This window comes from Daucus carota, chromosome 5, assembly GCF_001625215.2.
Source record: "Daucus carota subsp. sativus chromosome 5, DH1 v3.0, whole genome shotgun sequence".
Lineage (NCBI taxonomy): Eukaryota > Viridiplantae > Streptophyta > Magnoliopsida > Apiales > Apiaceae > Daucus > Daucus carota.
Genome location: NC_030385.2, coordinates 15,882,423 through 15,902,554, shown reverse-complemented (window position 1 = coordinate 15,902,554; position 20,132 = coordinate 15,882,423). Strand labels below are relative to the sequence as shown.

At 37.9% G+C, this 20,132-nt stretch overlaps 1 long non-coding RNA gene across 1 annotated transcript; it reads right to left on the bottom strand.

The window, feature by feature from the left end:
- Positions 1-17,247: 17,247 nt before the first annotated feature.
- On the bottom strand, positions 17,248-19,488 carry LOC108221410 (uncharacterized). Its single transcript, XR_010292555.1, has 3 exons — positions 19,346-19,488; positions 19,020-19,237; positions 17,248-18,171 (listed from the first exon to the last, which is right to left on the bottom strand). It is a non-coding gene; the product is annotated as an uncharacterized LOC108221410 (long non-coding RNA).
- Between the last annotated feature and the right edge of the window lie 644 nt (positions 19,489-20,132).

The window sequence follows — 20,132 nt, the reverse complement described above, 5'->3', positions numbered from 1 at the left end:
TGTTAGGAATAATATACGAGATCAATCTTCTAATACAAAGCACACACACAAAATTATATGACGCAGAAAATCCACGTCCCAACTTGTATTATTAATCAAAACCGTTATCAATAATACAATCCACCAAGCTAGGATACTCAAGCCTACCAATACTCAAGCATACCTATCAAACAATATGACTATGTATATATAGCCATCAAACTTAGACAAATCAGAATCTAACTCTAATATACCTAATCATAATCCTAATCCAATTCTAATTTCTAACTCAAATCAGAATCCTATTCCTATTGGGTTGATACCCAACAATCCTCCCCTTCAACCCAATACGGTTTCAAAAATTTTTTAACGATCACCATGAAGACGTTGACGTCCATCCGCCAATGCCTCCCCTTGAGTAACAACCTCTCCATCTAGCATAAAAAGATTTCTCTTATCCTTCCAACCTTTGAGTATCACCAATTCTTGTTTGGTGACCTCCAAACAACCGTTCTTCATCATGACAGTACATCCCAAATCAACTAATTTACCCAATGAAATTAGATTTCGATTTAGCTCCGGTACATACCTTACTTGAGCTAATTTTCGAATACGACCATTATGAAGTTTCATTGTTATCTCACCAACGCCGGTAACTTTTATCGTTTTACCATTTGGTAAAGCTATCATCTTTCCCTCACAATCCTTATAGGACGAGAACCACTCCCTCCTAGCACATATGTGATGAGAACATCCCGAGTCAAGTACCCATTCTTCTTTTGATCCCTTGTCTTCTTGAACCAAAAGAGCATCATCAACCGTCTCAACAAGCGAAGCACTACCCTTCTCTCGAATTTTCTTTAACTCCTTTAAGTCTTCTCTTGCTTTTGGACATATGAATTGATGGTGGCCCAATTCTTCACAATAAAAGCACTTGATATTAGGGTTATGTTTCTTATCAAACTTCTTTTTCTTGTTATATGCATCCATCATAAGTGCACTTCCGTCCGATGTATCACCCGATCCTTGCTTCATCAATCTTTCAGCTTCAAGAATAACAATAGTAGTCTCATCCAAAGTTAACTTCGTTTTTCCAACAATTAAAGAGGTAATCACATTATTATACTTATTTGGTAGGGAAACAAGTAAAAGAATGGCTTTGTCCTCATCCTGTAATTTTTCATCCAAATTATTCAGCTGGTTGATCAACCCATTAAAACGATTTAGATGATCTCTCAAATCTCCGTTTTCTTCCATCTTAAGTCCGAACAAATCTTTCTTGAGAAACAACTTGTTGGCCAAAGACTTTGAGTGATATGTCTTTGTCAACTTCTCCCACAAATTTTTAGGGTTATTCTCCTCAAGAACATCATACTTGATTTCCGGTGCAAGAGCCAACCGGATAGTCGACGCAGCACGCAATTTCATATCTTCCCACTTTGTATTATCCACATCAGCGGGCTTCTTATCCTCGAGAGTTGCATGTTAGGTCCAATCAGACGTAGAAGGGGGGGGTTGAATACGTCGTACCAATTTTCTTCGATTTAATTTAATTGCGGATAATCTTTGTTTCAGTTCATGTTAAATCAATCGTAAATAAATAACTCCAGCAAGTCGGGTAATATTCTTGTATTAGAAGTAATCCTCGGGTGCTACAAATTCCAACACAAGTGTCGGCTGCAGAGACTACAATCACTCTATTACAAACTCTCGATAAATATGATCTTCTAATTTAACTCTCGAGAATGTGTATAGTGTGTGCACTTACAAAGTGTGTAGTTGTTTTCAAATGAAAACACAAAGCCCTATTTATAGACTTTCCAACAACTAACCATGGTTAACGAGTTCGTCCTGGACGACTTGAATTCGTCCTGGACGGATTCGTTTTATAAAAATAAATCTAAGTCATATCCTTACTTCAAGTGGCGCCAATTCATAATACATATATAAATATATGTATATGTATCACAAGGTTGCGCTTGGTGAGAGTGAGGTCAAACATGGCACCAGGGAAGTCAAACCTTGCGCTTTACTTCTTCACTGTATGTCAAGTGTATTACTTAGAGTAATACAGAACTTTTGCAAAGTCAAAGATGGCGCCAGTTGGGTCAAACTATGCGCCTACTGTGCACCACTGTATTCTGCCTTGGACAAACAACAATACTTGCGCTAGATGAGCTTTTGTAGTCGCAACCTTTGACTTGGTCAAAGGTTGCGCTCAAGAGCGGTTCCCCTGTGTCCCTTGTATCAACTTAGAATTTTTTTCATCACTTGTTCTTGTGTATTTGTACGTAGCGCAAGCTTTGACTTTTCATGGTCAAAGTTTGCGCCAAGTACAATAGAGTTTCCTTTGATATGTACTTAGACATTTTTACAAGGCTCCCATAATTTGTACACATATATGTATATATATATAATTAATTGTGATTTAGTTAATTACTTGAATTTAATTGTATTCAAGTAATTCACAATTAATAATATATATATATATGTATATATATCTATAATAAGTCCATTGACTTGATCAATTAATTCGTTGATCGAATCCACTGAATACTTTCGTATGTCCTGACGTTCTGTGCACTGGTCTGGTTCACGAACGACTCGAACTGAAATGATTCCTTGAATCCCTTGCTTGATAATATACTTGATCAGTCATTCCGGGTTAGATGTTGCTTCGATAAATTTGATTATAAATAATCAAATTAAATATACTGGAATCTTCTGGTCTTTGATACTTGATCTTCAGATAATCTTGATAGCAGAAACTGATTGTGCTTTATTCTTCACTGAGGCTTGAACATATAAATGAACTTCTTTCAGTGGACGGATGCTCGTCTCAGATATCTTGATTGTCTTTGTTTGTTCGTATCGAATCTCCAACCTGTAGATTCCTGTATTATACTTACGTATTGTTTCCTGTCTTTTGTTGTGTTGAGTTATCGTAATAATAGTTACGTTACATTATGCTTTACAATCTCCCCCTATTTGATTGTTAGAGTTCGACAAGCAAATCCTTTAAGAGGATAACTCAACTGACACAATGAAAAAGCATACTAATTTAAACAGGAAATAATACTAAGTACAGTCTGGATTATATTTTACATTTTCCAGAATTCAAAAGTAAATACAAGCAGCCATTTGTTCCTCTAGCCTGAACTAATCTGTCCTTGGTTTCTTGGCTCTTGCATTCAGCAGCTTTTGCTCAGCTTTCCTCTTTGCAGCTTCCTCTACTCTCTTCTGAGTAAGCTTGTTTTCAATCTCTTCAATCCTTGCTGTAATGGTACTCAGTGCCACTTGCTCCAGTGTATTCTCAGGTGGAGGTTGCTCTAGATTTTTCTTCATCTTCTCTAAAGTTTGCAGGTGAACCATCTTCTTCAACTTCTTAAAAGTGACATTCATCTCCATTCCTTCAATTTTCATAATGATCCTTGATGGATGAGCACGAACTCTAGAAGTGTTGTGGACAGTCTCTACAGCTTTTCTTATCTCCAGAAGATCAACCAAATCTTTGAGCACACTCTTGTCTTCTTTTACCACTGACCACTTAACAGCTGCAACTGCACGAGTGATTCTTTTGGAATTGAGTTTTCCAATCTCTGTGAGTGGTATAGCAGTGACTTCAGAGTCTTTCTTCTTCTTGAATAGTACAGATGTAGGATTGTAAGTGACAACAGGTGCATTTGGATTTTCAGGAATTTCAGGGTTGAGTGGAGGCAGTGGATATGGTGGTTGACGATTGATGGCTGATAAGTCTAAGTCTCTCAGAGCAGCAAAGTTCAGACGATAGGCATATAGCAGTTCAGCAGTTAGTCTTCCCTTGCTAGTCCTTGAGCACTTCTCCCTGACTTGAGCTTCCAGATATTTCAGTATACGAGGATTGTATGTTGATAGTGCTTCATCAGTGAGTCCAATACTCTGAATCATACCATCCTTGAAGTACTTAATAACTGAGGGCTTGTCATGAATTTCAACTCCAATATCAGTGATCCATTCTTCCACCATATCTCTGAATACTTCATTATGCTTTCTGCCGGTAGAGATGATCTTGTTTCTTACCACAAACAGCTCAGTTAAAGATAGATCTCTGAGAAACTGACTTGACACATGCTTGAGTCCATGGCCTTCTCTTTGTAGCTCAAATGATATGTTAACCATCCATCCTCTTCTGGGAAGAACAGCAACAGACACAGTAGAAATGATATCATTCAACACCTCGTGATAATCATGTAAATCTTTGTAGTTGTTCCTGAAGGAGTCAAAGATATCTTTTACTTCGTCATCATCATTATCTTGAGTGACCTCTGGAAAGTCAAACACAGATCTAGCAGCATCCCATTCAGCTCCATCTTTATGTAAGTTGGCAAGTCTCCTTTCCCTTCGAATCCGTCTTTGGTTTTCTAACTTCTCCCTTGCTCTCCTTTGTTCAGCATAATCCCTAGCAACATCAGCAATGTCTTGTGGATTTGCAATTTCAAACTCTTCAGCAGGAAAGATGTCATTGTGATATGCAAGTTCATCAGCAAAGACTTCAGCATCTGGGATTTCTCCTTCTTCAAGATCTTCATTCTCAGCACCAACCATCCTAATCACCCTGTCATCAACAAACTCAGGGATGTATTCATCATGACTGTAACTGAATTGATGTTTAAGAGCAGAATCAATCAGTTCTTCAGACACCCCTGTGATCACCCTTTTCCCTTTTGCTTTTTCTGCTGCTCTCTCCCCCTCAGTTGAGTAATCCTCTCTGGAAGTTTGAGATGCCAGCAATTTAGCTTCAAGTGCAGCCAACCTTTGTTCCATAGTTGATTTTATTTCCACTAACTCTTCCCGTAGAACAAGATTCTCAGCTTCTAGATGTTGAACTTTGAACTTCAGAGCTTCAAATTCTGTCACAGATACAGTTGGAATAGCAGATTCAATTGAAGGTTGAGTTGATGGGTTCTCACTAGTTCGTTCTGCAGGTGTTTCTCTCATTTCACTCAACACTAGAGCACTCAGTGGGGCAGAGGGTTTCTGTATAACTGGTTCTGTAAGTGTTTCCCTCTCACTCAGTGGATTTCCAGCATCCTTAGATGTACCTGCAGAAGAAATCTTCTTAGCCTCTTCTAGAGAGGTCACAGAAGGTGCAATGAAGGTTCGTGAGCCTTCGTCCTCAGTTTCCTCGTCAGATGAATCTGAGTCATAAGAAACAAGTTGCCAACTACTCGAAAGTAGTGAGTCCTTAGTTGGATCCTGAGTTGGAATCTCAGGGTGGGTAGACACAGGGCTCGAAGGATGTGATCCTTGAACAGGCGAAGCACCCTGGTTTCCCACAACTGCCTTTGACGGCGAATGACTTTGTGACAAGTCCTCTACAACTGGCTCACTTCCTGATATGAAGGGCTCAGAAATAGATTGCCGTTCACCTCCGAGAGGTGAAGAGTCCTTTGAAGGATCTGGGAATGTTCCTCCCAGGGGGGTAGACAAGGATGTAGAATGTGGCAAATCATCCAAGTTTCCCCCAGAAGCCTGTGAAGGCACTTGACCCTGAATAGGATCAGAAACAACAGTGTCTATCCCTGACATGGACGACAAAGTGTTAGCAACCGTCAATTCTTCAACTGTGTGTGCAACCTCACTGTGCATTGGAATATTATTTGGCTGAGGTGGTGAAGAAATAGACATATCTGCAGTTGTCTCAGTTTCTATTCTCCTTTCATGACTAGGAGACAGAGCTGCAGTTTCAGAAACAACCTCCTTATGTGGTGCACTAAAGGCACTTTCTCCCTCGCTCTCAATTATTTGAAGTGGTTGGCTGAGGGGTTGAGATGTTTCTGCTTCAGGTGTTTGGGAAGTGGTGCCTTGGTTATGAATTTGGGGGATTTCAAATTCATTGGCACTTGTGATAGGTGGTGAAAGCTGATTGGAATCCAAAAGATTCTGAACCCAATCAGGTGCATCGAAGGACAAGTTGTCAGAGTCAGAAGGAATACCTGATTGTAGCAGTGGATTGTAAGTGTTGGTGAAGAGTTCATCAATATCCACCATCACATCAGCTGCAGTGGTTTGAACCGGAGTATTCACTTCATCTTCAGAATCAGTGGAGTTGTCTTGCAGTGAATCCTCTCCTTCAGATTGAGCATTGTCATCTGAGGATGTCTGTGCATCTTCTACTATCACCTCTTCTTCCATTTGTGAAGTTTGAGTCTCAGGGATATCAGCTTGATGAGATGACTCAGGGACTTCAGTACTTTGAGTTGTAGGGACCTCCTCTTCCTGAACCACTGGATCAGCAACATTTTGAATGTGGGGTGGAGGCACATTTGGATTGTTCAGGAATTCTTGCATTGCCTCCGGAAGAACCACATCTTCATTGTTGGTGTAGTTCTGATGGTTTTCCAGCATAGAGATGACCCTGGTAGACATGAAAGAGCATATAACATTGTCTATACTGGGATAGACAGCTCTTTCAGCAGGAGTCAGCAGTTGATTTAGCACAATCTGGAAGAACCTAGGATAGAGGAGTATGTTTCTGTTTTTCCTTAGGGAGTCCTGAAAAGCTCCCATGATCATGTGTCCCAGATTTATCCTTGTATTCTGAGCTATTGCAATTCCAATCTCCTGGTTGAAGGTTGTGATGCCATGGAACCCTCCAGTCTTTGGTGCAAATACATGAGAAATGGAATTAAAGAAGAAATTCCATTCTCGAGGTAAATGCTTGACGTACATTTTGCTTGGAAGATCACCATTCTCCCTCTGGCAATGGATAGCAAAGAAGAAATTTGTTCGTTCAGCCTTGTCTGGAACAGCCTCAAAGTTGTCAGTTGGCAATTGGAGTGCAGTGTTCAGGGTTTGTTCAGTAATCATCAGTGTTCGTCCCTGAATGACGCACTTGAGTCCAAATACCTGTTCTTCATTTACAACAGAAATAGAAGACAGAAAATCTCGAAGTAGAGATTTGTTAAGATAAACTGATTCTGTCATAGCAAATCTAGCAAATGAAAATTCTGACATATATCTAATCCAGCGTCGATAATTCGCTTGCGTAATTAAATTATTATTTTCAACAATAGTGAAATTTGTTTTCGGAATCTCAAAATTTGCAGCCATTTTTAATTAGAATTAAAAATGATTATAAATTTCGTTTCACGAATAATCACGAACAAATATCAACTTATGTCACGAAAATAATTAATTAATAACGCTCCGAAAAACCCTAAATCCAAGAATTTTAGATTTCGATGAAATAAATGTATGTTGTTCCTCTCGAAATTCTAAGATTAATGGGATCGGTTATGCAAATTTTCGACACCAAGATCTCGATCAAATCAGTCCTAGAAGTTCTAAAGTCTCAACAAAACCCTCTCGAAAAATCGAAACGAAACTTCAAGAAACTGGAGTGTAAAGAAAGCTCTTGACTTAAGGGTCCTAAAACACTCTTCAGAATCAAAATCGGACAAGAAAATTGTGTGATTTTGGTCGATTAACCAATGGTGAGTACGGGTTTTTGAAAGAGGCAGTGCGTCTGTGTATATGCGTGTGTATATGCGTTGATGGAGTTTTTGAAAAGAAAAACTCTAAGTCCAGTACATATACATAGAGAATGATCGAGGCGCAACTTGGTTAATTACCAAGTTGCCCTCCATGGTAACCACATACAGATGCGCTTGGCGCAACTTTTGAAGTTACAAAACTGCCCCTCATACATGCACTGTATGAGGCGCAAGTTCGTGACTTAAAAAAAACTAAAACATCACATACATGTGCTGAGAGGCGCAACGTTTGACCGTAAAGTCAAAAGTTGCGCTCTCAAGAGTAGTCACGTACTGTGACTTAGGAAAAAAATTTCGACTTCGACTTTTTCTTGAGTAGTGAACATAGATAATCCTGGGGCGCAACATTTGACTAGTCAAATGTTGCGCCTGTTACACTTTGAGAAAAAGAAAACCGAAATTTCTTCCAAGGCATATCAATTGTTGACCTTATTTTGATTAAAATCAAAATATACTAGCAAATTGATATCACAATTAAATTAAATAACTTTGAACTAAATTAAAATTTAGTTGAGAGATATTTAATAAATTGTGCTGCAATTCTTTTAATTAAGATTTAATTAATGGATAACTTAAAATAATTTGAATTGCTTCAAATCCATTAATCAAATATAATTAAAATATGAATTAAATAAATACTAATATTCATTAATTGAATATAAGCACTTAAATAATTCAAGAAAATTAATTCTAAACATCTACCACTTAGCAATTAATCACACAATCACATAAAGTCATGCAAATCATATAAATCATGGCAAATAATTAAAACTAATTATCAGAAAATTATGTAGAATACTGGATGCACTTTGTAAATTCACAAGTCCTGAAAATATGTAAATTTTAAAACTTGTGGACTTACGAACAAATTGCAGTTATTTCTTGTCTAATTAATTAGACATATTTAACATCCCAAGTTCACCAACCAGTCTAGAGAAAGTGGATTCGTCTAGTGGTTTAGTGAAGATGTCTGCAATTTGTTGATCAGTAGGTACAAAGTGTAACTCTACTGTTCCATTCATGACATGCTCGCGAAGGAAATGATACCTGATATCAATATGCTTTGTCCTGGAGTGTTGAACAGGATTGTTGGCAATGGCAATGGCACTCGTGTTATCACACAGAATCGGAATTTTATTCAACATGAGTCCATAATCTTGTAGTTGATTCCTCATCCACAAGATTTGAGCACAGCAACTTCCAGCAGCTATGTATTCAGCTTCCGCTGTAGACGTAGACACGGAGTGTTGCTTCTTGCTATACCATGACACCAACCTTCGTCCAAGAAACTGACAGCTTCCTGAAGTACTTTTCCTATCAATCTTACATCCTGCAAAGTCAGAATCTGTATAGCCAACTAGATTAAAACCTGTATCTTTAGGGTACCAAATCCCTAGATTGGGGGTTCCTTTAAGATACCTAAAAATACGCTTAACAGCTATAAGATGTGACTCTTTAGGATCAGCCTGGAATCTAGCACATAAACAAGTTGCAAACATGATATCTGGTCTACTAGCAGTTAAGTATAAGAGAGAGCCAATCATACCTCGATACTTCGTGATGTCAACTGACTTACCAGATTTGTCCTGATCAAGTTTGACAGCAGTTGGCATAGGGGTTTTGGCAGGAGATGCTTCTTCCATTCCATATTTCTTCAGAAGATCCTTGATGTATTTAGATTGGCAGATAAAAATACCGTCAGGCTTCTGAATAACTTGAAGTCCTAGGAAGAAGGACAATTCTCCCATCATGCTCATCTCATACTTGCTCTGCATTAACTTAGCAAATCTCTCGCACAAAAGATCATTAGTAGAACCAAATATAATGTCATCGACATATACTTGTACAAGAATTATATCATCCTTATGCTTTTTATGGAAAAGAGTTTTATCGATGATACCTCTGGTGAAACCATTTTCAAGTAAGAACTTGGAAAGAGTGTCATACCAGGTTCGAGGGGCTTGCTTCAGGCCATAGAGTGCTTTGAAGAGAAAGTATACGAAGTCTTCAAATTCTTTGTCTTCAAACCCAGGGGGTTGTTCAACATAGACTTCCTCTTCCAGATCACCATTCAGGAATGCACTTTTCACATCCATCTGATATACTTTAAAGTTGGAGTGTGCTGCAAATGCTAAGAACATCCTGATTGCTTCGAGCCTAGCAACTGGAGCATAGGTTTCATCATAATCAATTCCTTCTTCTTGTGAATAACCCTTTGCAACCAGTCTTGCCTTATTCCTCGTAACAATACCATCTTCATCCAGTTTGTTTCTAAAAACCCATCTAGTGCCAACTATAGATTTTCCTTTAGGTCTTGGCACCAGCTTCCAGACTTTATGCCTTTCGAATTGATTGAGTTCTTCCTGCATTGCAGATACCCAATCTGGATCACTTAGAGCCTCTTCAACTTTCTTTGGTTCTATTTGAGACAAGAATCCAGCAAAGTTGCATTCATTCTGAGTTGCTCTTCTAGTCTGCACTCCTGTGTCTGGATCACCAATGATTTGTTCAACAGGATGGTCTCTACTCCATACCCTTTGTCTTGGCAGATTCAATCTTGATGATTCACCAAAATCATAGTTGTGTTGAGTGTGATGACTAGTGGATCCACTTTGACTTACTCCCCCTGAGCTGATGTATATCCTATTTGATGATCCTCCACTTTGACCACTGTGACCATGATGATCATTTGTATTGTTGCCAATACTTCCTCCAGATGGTTCAGGATCAGCATTCTCTTCATTAGGATCTCTTATATCAGCTTCAGGTTCATCTTCTCCTAAGTAGATGTCTTCTAAATTCTCAAACTCCAGAGAATCAGATTCATTTTCCTTTTGAAGACTTGGGAGTCTGGTATCATCAAATCTTACATTGATGCTTTCAATCAGCTTGTCGTCATTGATCAGATAAACCCTGTAGGCCTTAGACTCCAAAGAATAACCCAGAAATATGCCTTCTTCAGCTTTGGCATCAAACTTTCCCAAATGCTCTTCTTTTAACACAAAGCATTTTGCACCAAACACATGAAAGTAACTCAGTGATGGTTTTCTGTTGGCCATTACTTCATAAGGAGTCTTATCCAAATCCTTGTTAATCAGGGTACGATTTTGAGTGTAGCAAGCAGTGCTTACAGCTTCAGCCCAGAAATAGATTGGAAGTCTTGATTGACTAATCATAGTCCTTGCTGCTTCAATCAAGGTTCTGTTCTTCCTTTCTACGACACCATTTTGTTGTGGAGTCCTTGGAGCTGAATACTGACGAGAGATGCCCTTATCAGTACAGAAGTCATTAAGAACAGCATTACGAAATTCTGTTCCATTATCTGATCTGATTGCCCTTACTGGCAGATCTGCTTCCTTTTCAATCTTCTTGATATGATCAATGATGACGAGTGCTGCTTCATCCTTTGAATGTAAGAATAATACCCATGTGTATTTTGAGTAGTCATCGACGATCACAAGAGCATATCTTTTCCTTGATATAGAAGGAATGTTGACTGGTCCAAACAGATCCATATGAATCAGTTGAAGGGGTGAACCAATATCAGTCATGCCTTTGCTCCTGTGTGATGCTTTCTTTGACTTCCCTTTTTCACATGCATCACAGAGTCCTTCTTGACAGAATTCTTTCTGTGGCAGTCCTCTCACAAGTTCTCTTTTGACTAAAGAGTTCATAGTCTTAAAGTTCAAATGTGAGAGCTTCCGATGCCATAACCAACTATCATCAGCAGAGGCCTTAGTGTAGAAACACTTGACCTCCCCCTTACTTGCTGAGTCTATGTCGGCTATAAACAAACTTGATTTTCTTACACCACGAAGTGTAAGATCCTTGTTCTTCCGGTTCTGGATTAAGCAAACTTCCTTCCGAAAGATTACGTCGTATCCTTTGTCACAGAACTGACTGATACTCAGTAAGTTGTGCTTGAGTCCTTCCACCAGAGAGATATCTTCAATGATGACATTTCCAACTTTCATCTTACCATATCCCGTTGTAAAACCTTTGCTGTCATCTCCAAAGATTACAATTGGGCCGGTTCTCATCACCACATCTGTGAGCAGGGACTTTTCTCCAGTCATGTGTCTTGAACAACCACTATCAAGAACCCACACAACTTTACTTTTCCTTCCTGTGCCCTGCATTCACAAATGGATTAAACTTTCTTTGGTACCCAGACGTTCTTGGGTCCAGGTGATTTAGTAGAAACAGGATTATCAACAGAAACTGGTTTAACATGTGCTTGTTCAGGGGTGACTAGACTCTTCTCCTTTTTAGTCTTAGCAGAAGTGCTTTTAGACTTGGAGTTGGGAGTTTCCTTCTTCTTAGAAGGACTAGCAGTCTTTGCCACAGGGGCAACAGAAGGTGCAGGCATATTCATATTCATAGTAGATGGTACAGAAAAAGATGCATTCAACATGGTAAAACATGCAGACATCATATTCATAGCACATAGCATGCAACCTACTCTACCACATGGCAAATGAACAGCATTCATGTTAACAGTATTAGACATGCTAGAAACAGAATTATCTACTTTAATCACTTTACATGCATGAGTAAGATGATTAGTAGAATTGCAATTATTACAAACCTTTCTAGCATTAGAATTCCTAGAATTGGTGTTCTTAGGATCTAACTTGCCATTCCTGTTGTTCTTCTTTTTGTTGGAACTAGTACTTCCTAATCCAGTTTTATCTGAGTCATCTCTGACATGGGAATTAGAAGGTACATCTTGTGATTCCTGTTTTACTTGAGGCTTAACAACTTCCTCATTTTTCAACTCTTCCTTGATGACAAGGTCTTCTTCTATCAGAGGTTCTGTTTGTGCCATTCTAAAGATAGGGGTCTTGGTGTTCTTCAGAATTTTAGGTATATTTGGTCCTTCAGGAGCATTCTCAGTTCCTGCTGAAACAAATATGCCTTCATTCTCTTTTCTCTTCTTTCTTTTGGCTCTTTCCAAAGAACTATAGTCAAGGCCAATAGCAACCTTCTTATCAACCCTTTGACTATCCAAGATCTCTTTCTGTAGAAAGGCAGAATTCTGATAGGCCCTAAGCTTAGTTTCTAGGTCAGCAATCTGAGACCTAAGGGACTCCTCAATTTCTGCACTACACTTCTCCTTATTCTCTAGATATTCAATTCTATCTTTAAGGTTAGTGTTCATGAGTTTCTCTAAAGCTAATTCATCTACTCTTTCTTCAAGTTTAGCTATCTTTAGAGAAAGACTACAGTTATCTGATTCTGAAGCTAATAAACTAGTGTGCAAGTTATACATTTCTTGACCTAGTTCATTTATAGTCTTTTTATAATCAGCAGTAGTCATGTCATCAACAGAAATTTCAGGAGATACCTGAGATGGAGATTCCTCGACAGTGTCAGCCATTAATGCAAATGCATAATTGCTCTGGACAGGTTCATCATCAGAATCTGTGTCATCCCAGCTTTTTCCCTCAGCAATGTAAGCCCTTCCTTTGTGCTTGGCCACCATTGCTTCCAACTTAGCTTTTAGCTTCTCATTCTCTTTCTTCAGATCCTCATAAGAATTCTTCTTATCATATGAGTTGTTTCTGACAGGAGCTGCTTTGGGTTTCCTGCACTCTGTTGCAAAGTGCCCTAAGTCATTGCAGTTGTAGCATCTGACCTTGCTCTTGTCATACATGTTTGGTTTGAAACTGCCAGTACTCTTTGACCCTGACCCTGAGTATCCTCCTTTACCCTGAAACTTGTTCCCTGAAGCTTTCTTGTACCGGGGGTTCTTCCTGAACTTGATATGCTTGAACCTTGCAGCCATATAAGCCATTGACTTATCTTCCAGCTGCTCCAGTTCTTCTTGAGTGTAGAACTCATCCTCCGGTTCATCAGAAACTTCATCAACTTCAGCTTCTACAATCTCAGTAATGGTAGAAGGATAGTCAGGTTTGATGGATGAACAATCACTCTGAGCAACAGTGTGATCATTGATACCATATTCAACTAATTGTTGATAACCAAAGTATGGTTGATCAGCAATCAGTGCAGTGGTCTTCTGTAAGGCCATACTCTTGGATTCTGTTGATCCACCACCATATATAATCTTTCTCTGTTCAAGTTCCATCTCAAACGTCTTCAGTTTTCCAAACAGCTTTTCCAAAGTCATAGTCCTGAAGTCGCTTCTTTCCCGGATGGTCTCTGTCTTAACAACTAGATGGGGTGGCATCACAAATGAGAACTTTCTGTTTATCTCTTTCTGTGGATAAGTCTTTCCATGCAGGGTGAGTTCATTCAATAACAACATGAACCTCTCGTAGATTTGAGAAATGTTCTCTCCAGGTATTGCCTGAAATGCTTCATATCTGGCAATTAGCATATCGTATCTGTTTTCCCTGACTTCTTCAGATCCCTCCATCAATGCCTCAATAGTGTCCCACATCTGCTTTGAAGTTTTCAGACTTAGTATCAGATGTGTCATTGTCTTGGTCATTGATTCAACAATTATGAGTTGCAGATTATGATCTTGTGCAACATATTCCTTATCAGTGTCAGTGTATTCACTTTTCTCTTTGGGAACAGACTTCTGTGGAATACGAACACCATTTTCAACAGATTCAGGAATAATCTTCATAGGCACAAATGGACCATTTTCCAGAATCCCAATGAACATGGGATTAGCAACTCTGATGTACAGCAACATCTTCATCTTCCAGTTGTTGTAGTCATCCTTGTCAAATGGAGGTACTTTGATTCCTAACTTGTGTGTCGACATTGTTATCAGATAAAATTACGATTGTACGGACAACTAGCTTTTCAGATTGGTTACGGATCTCAGATCTGTATATCGATCAGCTATGCTCTGATACCAATTGTTAGGTCCAATCAGACGTAGAAGGGGGGGGTTGAATACGTCGTACCAATTTTCTTCGATTTAATTTAATTGCGGATAATCTTTGTTTCAGTTCATGTTAAATCAATCGTAAATAAATAACTCCAGCAAGTCGGGGAATATTCTTGTATTAGAAGTAATCCTCGGGTGCTACAAATTCCAACACAAGTGTCGGCTGCAGAGACTACAATCACTCTATTACAAACTCTCGATAAATATGATCTTCTAATTTAACTCTCGAGAATGTGTATAGTGTGTGCACTTACAAAGTGTGTAGTTGTTTTCAAATGAAAACACAAAGCCCTATTTATAGACTTTCCAACAACTAACCATGGTTAACGAGTTCGTCCTGGACGACTTGAATTCGTCCTGGACGGATTCGTTTTATAAAAATAAATCTAAGTCATATCCTTACTTCAAGTGGCGCCAATTCATAATACATATATAAATATATGTATATGTATCACAAGGTTGCGCTTGGTGAGAGTGAGGTCAAACATGGCGCCAGGGAAGTCAAACCTTGCGCTTTACTTCTTCACTGTATGTCAAGTGTATTACTTAGAGTAATACAGAACTTTTGCAAAGTCAAAGATGGCGCCAGTTGGGTCAAACTATGCGCCTACTGTGCACCACTGTATTCTGCCTTGGACAAACAACAATACTTGCGCTAGATGAGCTTTTGTAGTCGCAACCTTTGACTTGGTCAAAGGTTGCGCTCAAGAGCGGTTCCCCTGTGTCCCTTGTATCAACTTAGAATTTTTTTCATCACTTGTTCTTGTGTATTTGTACGTAGCGCAAGCTTTGACTTTTCATGGTCAAAGTTTGCGCCAAGTACAACAGAGTTTCCTTTGATATGTACTTAGACATTTTTACAAGGCTCCCATAATTTGTACACATATATGTATATATATATAATTAATTGTGATTTAGTTAATTACTTGAATTTAATTGTATTCAAGTAATTCACAATTAATAATATATATATATGTATATATATCTATAATAAGTCCATTGACTTGATCAATTAATTCGTTGATCGAATCCACTGAATACTTTCGTATGTCCTGACGTTCTGTGCACTGGTCTGGTTCACGAACGACTCGAACTGAAATGATTCCTTGAATCCCTTGCTTGATAATATACTTGATCAGTCATTCCGGGTTAGATGTTGCTTCGATAAATTTGATTATAAATAATCAAATTAAATATACTGGAATCTTCTGGTCTTTGATACTTGATCTTCAGATAATCTTGATAGCAGAAACTGATTGTGCTTTATTCTTCACTGAGGCTTGAACATATAAATGAACTTCTTTCAGTGGACGGATGCTCATCTCAGATATCTTGATTGTCTTTGTCTGTTCGTATCGAATCTCCAACCTGTAGATTCCTGTATTATACTTACGTATTGTTTCCTGTCTTTTGTTGTGTTGAGTTATCGTAATAACAGTTACGTTACATTATGCTTTACATTGCATATAATCCTCGTTGAATTAACAAATCTTTCACTGTGCTCTGCCATAAAGTAAAATTGTTTCTGCCATCAAACAATTCAATCTCGAATTTTCCTCCCATCTTATCCATCATGAACCTGGCTCTGATACCACTTGTTAGGAATAATATACGAGATAAATCTTCTAATACAAAGCACACACACAAAATTATATGACGCAGAAAATCCACGTCCCAACTTGTATTATTAATCAAAACCGTTATCAATAATACAATCCACCAAGCTAGGATACTCAAGCCTACCAATACTCAAGCATACCTATCAAACAATATGACTATGTATATATAGCCATCAAACTTAGACAAATCAGAATCTAACTCTAATATACCTAATCATAATCCTAATCCAATTCTAATTTCTAACTCAAATCAGAATCCTATTCCTATTGGGTTGATACCCAACACATGTATGGTTGGAATTTGGATAGGTAGATATCAAAACAACATCATGCAAAGTAAAGCCAAACTTTTGTACCACATATTGTTGGCGGCAAGTCTACTAGACCGAGGCGTGAATGGAAAAAAAACATGAGCATGTTCTCTGCAGACTTGTGAGGCAAACCCTATTCTTGCAGTAAAAAAGAAAGTTATAATAGTTTGAAACAATATAATATGACAAACCGGCAGACGTCAAAATACCCAACATGTTAGATTTTCTGAATTGAGCAGAGGGGCCAACCAACAGGTGCGCACAGATTTCTTGACCCAAAATTAAGTCAGTCATGTACATATGTAACATAAGACCAAACAACTAAGTGCTTGTTTGGTATCATGCGGGAAGTAATTTCCTATAGAAACTTTAACTTCCCATCTTTTCTGAATACCAGGTAAGTACCATAAAATTGTTTGGTTGACATGTTGGAATATACTTCCTGCATATTGACTATTTTCTTGTATGTTTAACTTTAAACCTTTTATATTTTAATAATCATAATGTTTTTATTATAATTAAATGATAAATAATATTATTTGATAAAAATAATAATCATAGAAATTTATATAAATTTTAAAAATTACTTCAATCTTTTTGGCAATAAAAATAGTCCATATTGATAACTACACAAAAGAAATAATTAATTGATTTTTTATACATAAATTTGTATATAAAGTTGTTAAACTAATTAATTATTCACACTTATTCGTGACTCGATATTATATTTTTATAATTTTAAATTTTGACAAAAAAAATATTATTAATATGTATTTTCTCAATTTTTTTATTAATTCAAAGAATATATTTTACATTCTTAATGAAGAAATATAATTCAATATTAATATTATGAGTTAAATATCATGATGATGATGATAATAAAGATATTAATTTTTATATTTTTAAAAATTAACTAATTATTATTATATAAACCAAACATACTCAGTATATCCCGCTTAGAGCAGGGTCTGAGAAGGGTAAGATGTACGCAGCCTTGCCCCTACCCTTAAAGTAGAGAGGTTGTTTCCGTGAAGACCCCCGGCTTAGTGCACAACAAATAAAACAGTGTGTGCTATAATAAGAATATAATACCTGAGCCCATGGCCTTCTTCACATGGGACTTACCCAAACAGTTTTGATTGGCACGAATGCATCTGGGAATGACTGAGCTGAACCCTTCCCTTAAAACATAGCACCATTACCCTCATAATCTCTGTGAGCCACGAGACCGAGTCTCAACTACTCGTATACGGCGTCTCCAATCATTCTTATCTAATGTCATATCACCTGTGAGATTTAAGGCTCCCATGTCCAAACTTAATTGATTAGCCCATGTCCGACGAGGCCGGCCCCTTTTTCTCTTGCCCCTAACCGAAATGTGTTCTACTCTCCGAACCGGTGCTAAGTTACATTTACGCCGAACATGTCCATACCAACGTAAACGTCCCTCCCTTATCTTCTTAGAGATAGTCTCAACACCTAAACGACGTCGAAAAGTATCATTCGGTATATGATCTGTCATGGTGTTACCACAGATCCAACGCAACATACGCATCTCCGCTGTCTCTAGCCTACGTTCCTGAGCCTTTCTCAATGGCCAACACTCAGAACCATATAATAATGACGGTCTGATTGCTACACGATAGAATTTACCCTTCAACTTCAAAGGTACACTCTTATCACACAACACACCTGTAGAAGCCCGCCAACGAAGCCATCCTGTCGAAATACGATGTGTAACATCCGCAGAAATATCGCCATTGCTCTGAATGATAGAACCCAAGTATTTAAAGGTATTAGTTTGTGGTACACGGGCCTCCGCAATACATACAGCAACATCCGCCTCATGAATCTCCTCACTGAAATTGGCCCAGAGATACTCATATAATACATAATCATATGTACTAATATATTATATATTATATTATATATATGTACTCATAATCATATATAATTATTATTATATGTACTAATATATTATTTTAGAATGGTTTATGTATTTTCAATCATATAATACATAATCATATAATAGAATTAAATCTATTGGAAGTGTGAGTCACCGAGGGGGGACTGGGTAAATTACCTCCTAGGTTTTACAGGTATTGGAACTTCCCAGTGAGTTGGAGTTCGGGTGTTTTTGGTAAACCAAACAACTGGATAGATAGTCACATCCTAGGTATTTTAAATACCTGACTAACTCCCCATCAACCAAACGACCACTAAAGATAGACATATATGCTTCTAGTTAGCAGTCTTGACTCCCTGTTGTTTTTGTGACTCTCTTTGGAAATTATTTCTTCAAAAGCAATATATATCATCATCCACTCTTCAAAGTCTCATTTTGAATGGTAACAGGCTACAATCCAGCAATTGCTTGGAAGATGAACAAATTAATTAATCCATCAAACTCAATATATATATATATATCTGTGTGTGTGTGTGTGTGTATCCAAAATGAAGACTACTTTTCTTCGTTAATCACAACTTAAGGTGAATCCAAATAGAAAGCCTGGTACAATGTAGACGCTCAATGCTATAAGATTATGAAAGAAACCACGATCTTCTAAAACGGGTGTTCACAATAGTAATGGTGGCCTTTAGGATGGCCATTGCAGCCTGTCATAATATTTTTAAAGAGGCAAAAGGTTTAATACGTTATTATCCATGTCTAGAAAAATCTTAGGCCTTATTTTGGTTTAACCCATACCTTCAATTCGTCGGAGCATGTAGCTCCCACCAAGTCATCAATAGTCATCCGATTAACAAACATGGCATCTTCAGGTCGCAATTGTGAGGCAGAAGTACCTTCAAGAGCGACGACCTTTGTGGAAAAAGCTGAGAACCGCTCCCTTACGAAAGAGACATGTTGGTCATCTGGATTGGCATAAATCCTGCTAGCGCTAATCGTGACAGAGGTCAAGGCACCTACAGTACATGAGAGCCAAGAGTTAAGCTTTGTATTATTTGAAAGTAGATCTAGCATATGGAAATCAACTCTCATGGGAGAAATTATATACTTTGATAGGTCTTCACCTAAACAGAGGTGACGACCACAACATAGGGCCCACCATCATGTGTGTACTTTTGGACCAAAAAACTCTCCGAACTTCCCCCACAGAGTGAAATTGCTGGTGATGGAGCTAATACAAAAATCAGTGGGAAAAGTACATGTCAAATTAGAGGTGTACAATAATGGCTGGATGAAGCCATTGGGAAAATAAAATGCAGGATTGTAATCTGTGAAGATTTTGCTCAATTCCACCAAATAATTGAGTTTTCTATTGTGAAGGGAATCCTCTCAACCTTCTTGTTATAAATCTACCTCTCATTTTACCAGCATCTCCCTAGTTTGCTAGCTCAAATCGTGGTACTGGTTGCTACACTATAAAGGTTATAGTTACGTCATCTCCAACAAGTAGTTGCTTTTGGTGTAGTGGTTAGCGTTAGAGTCCTAAAAGTTAAATAATATGTTCAGGGCTTAGTGAACAATAAAGTACAATTTGTTTTGAGGGTCAGAAGTTGTCTAACAATTCGGTATCAAGTTGTAGCGAATTTCATTATCGTCATCCTGATTATTCGTAATCACAAATTGAAGCATTTCTAACCCAAATTGGACTAATCGAGGTTATTTATCAAAGAAGTACGGAGTACAATTTCTATGTTAGTCATTTGTGAACCAGACTAGTGCTCGTGTAGCTAAAGATGGGGATGTGTTTGAAGCGACCACCATAATATGCTTTCACCGTATATAGTTTCAACCTGCAGAATTTTGAAAAGGAAACTCATTATTGACCCCTAAACTTGAAAAGGAAATGATTTA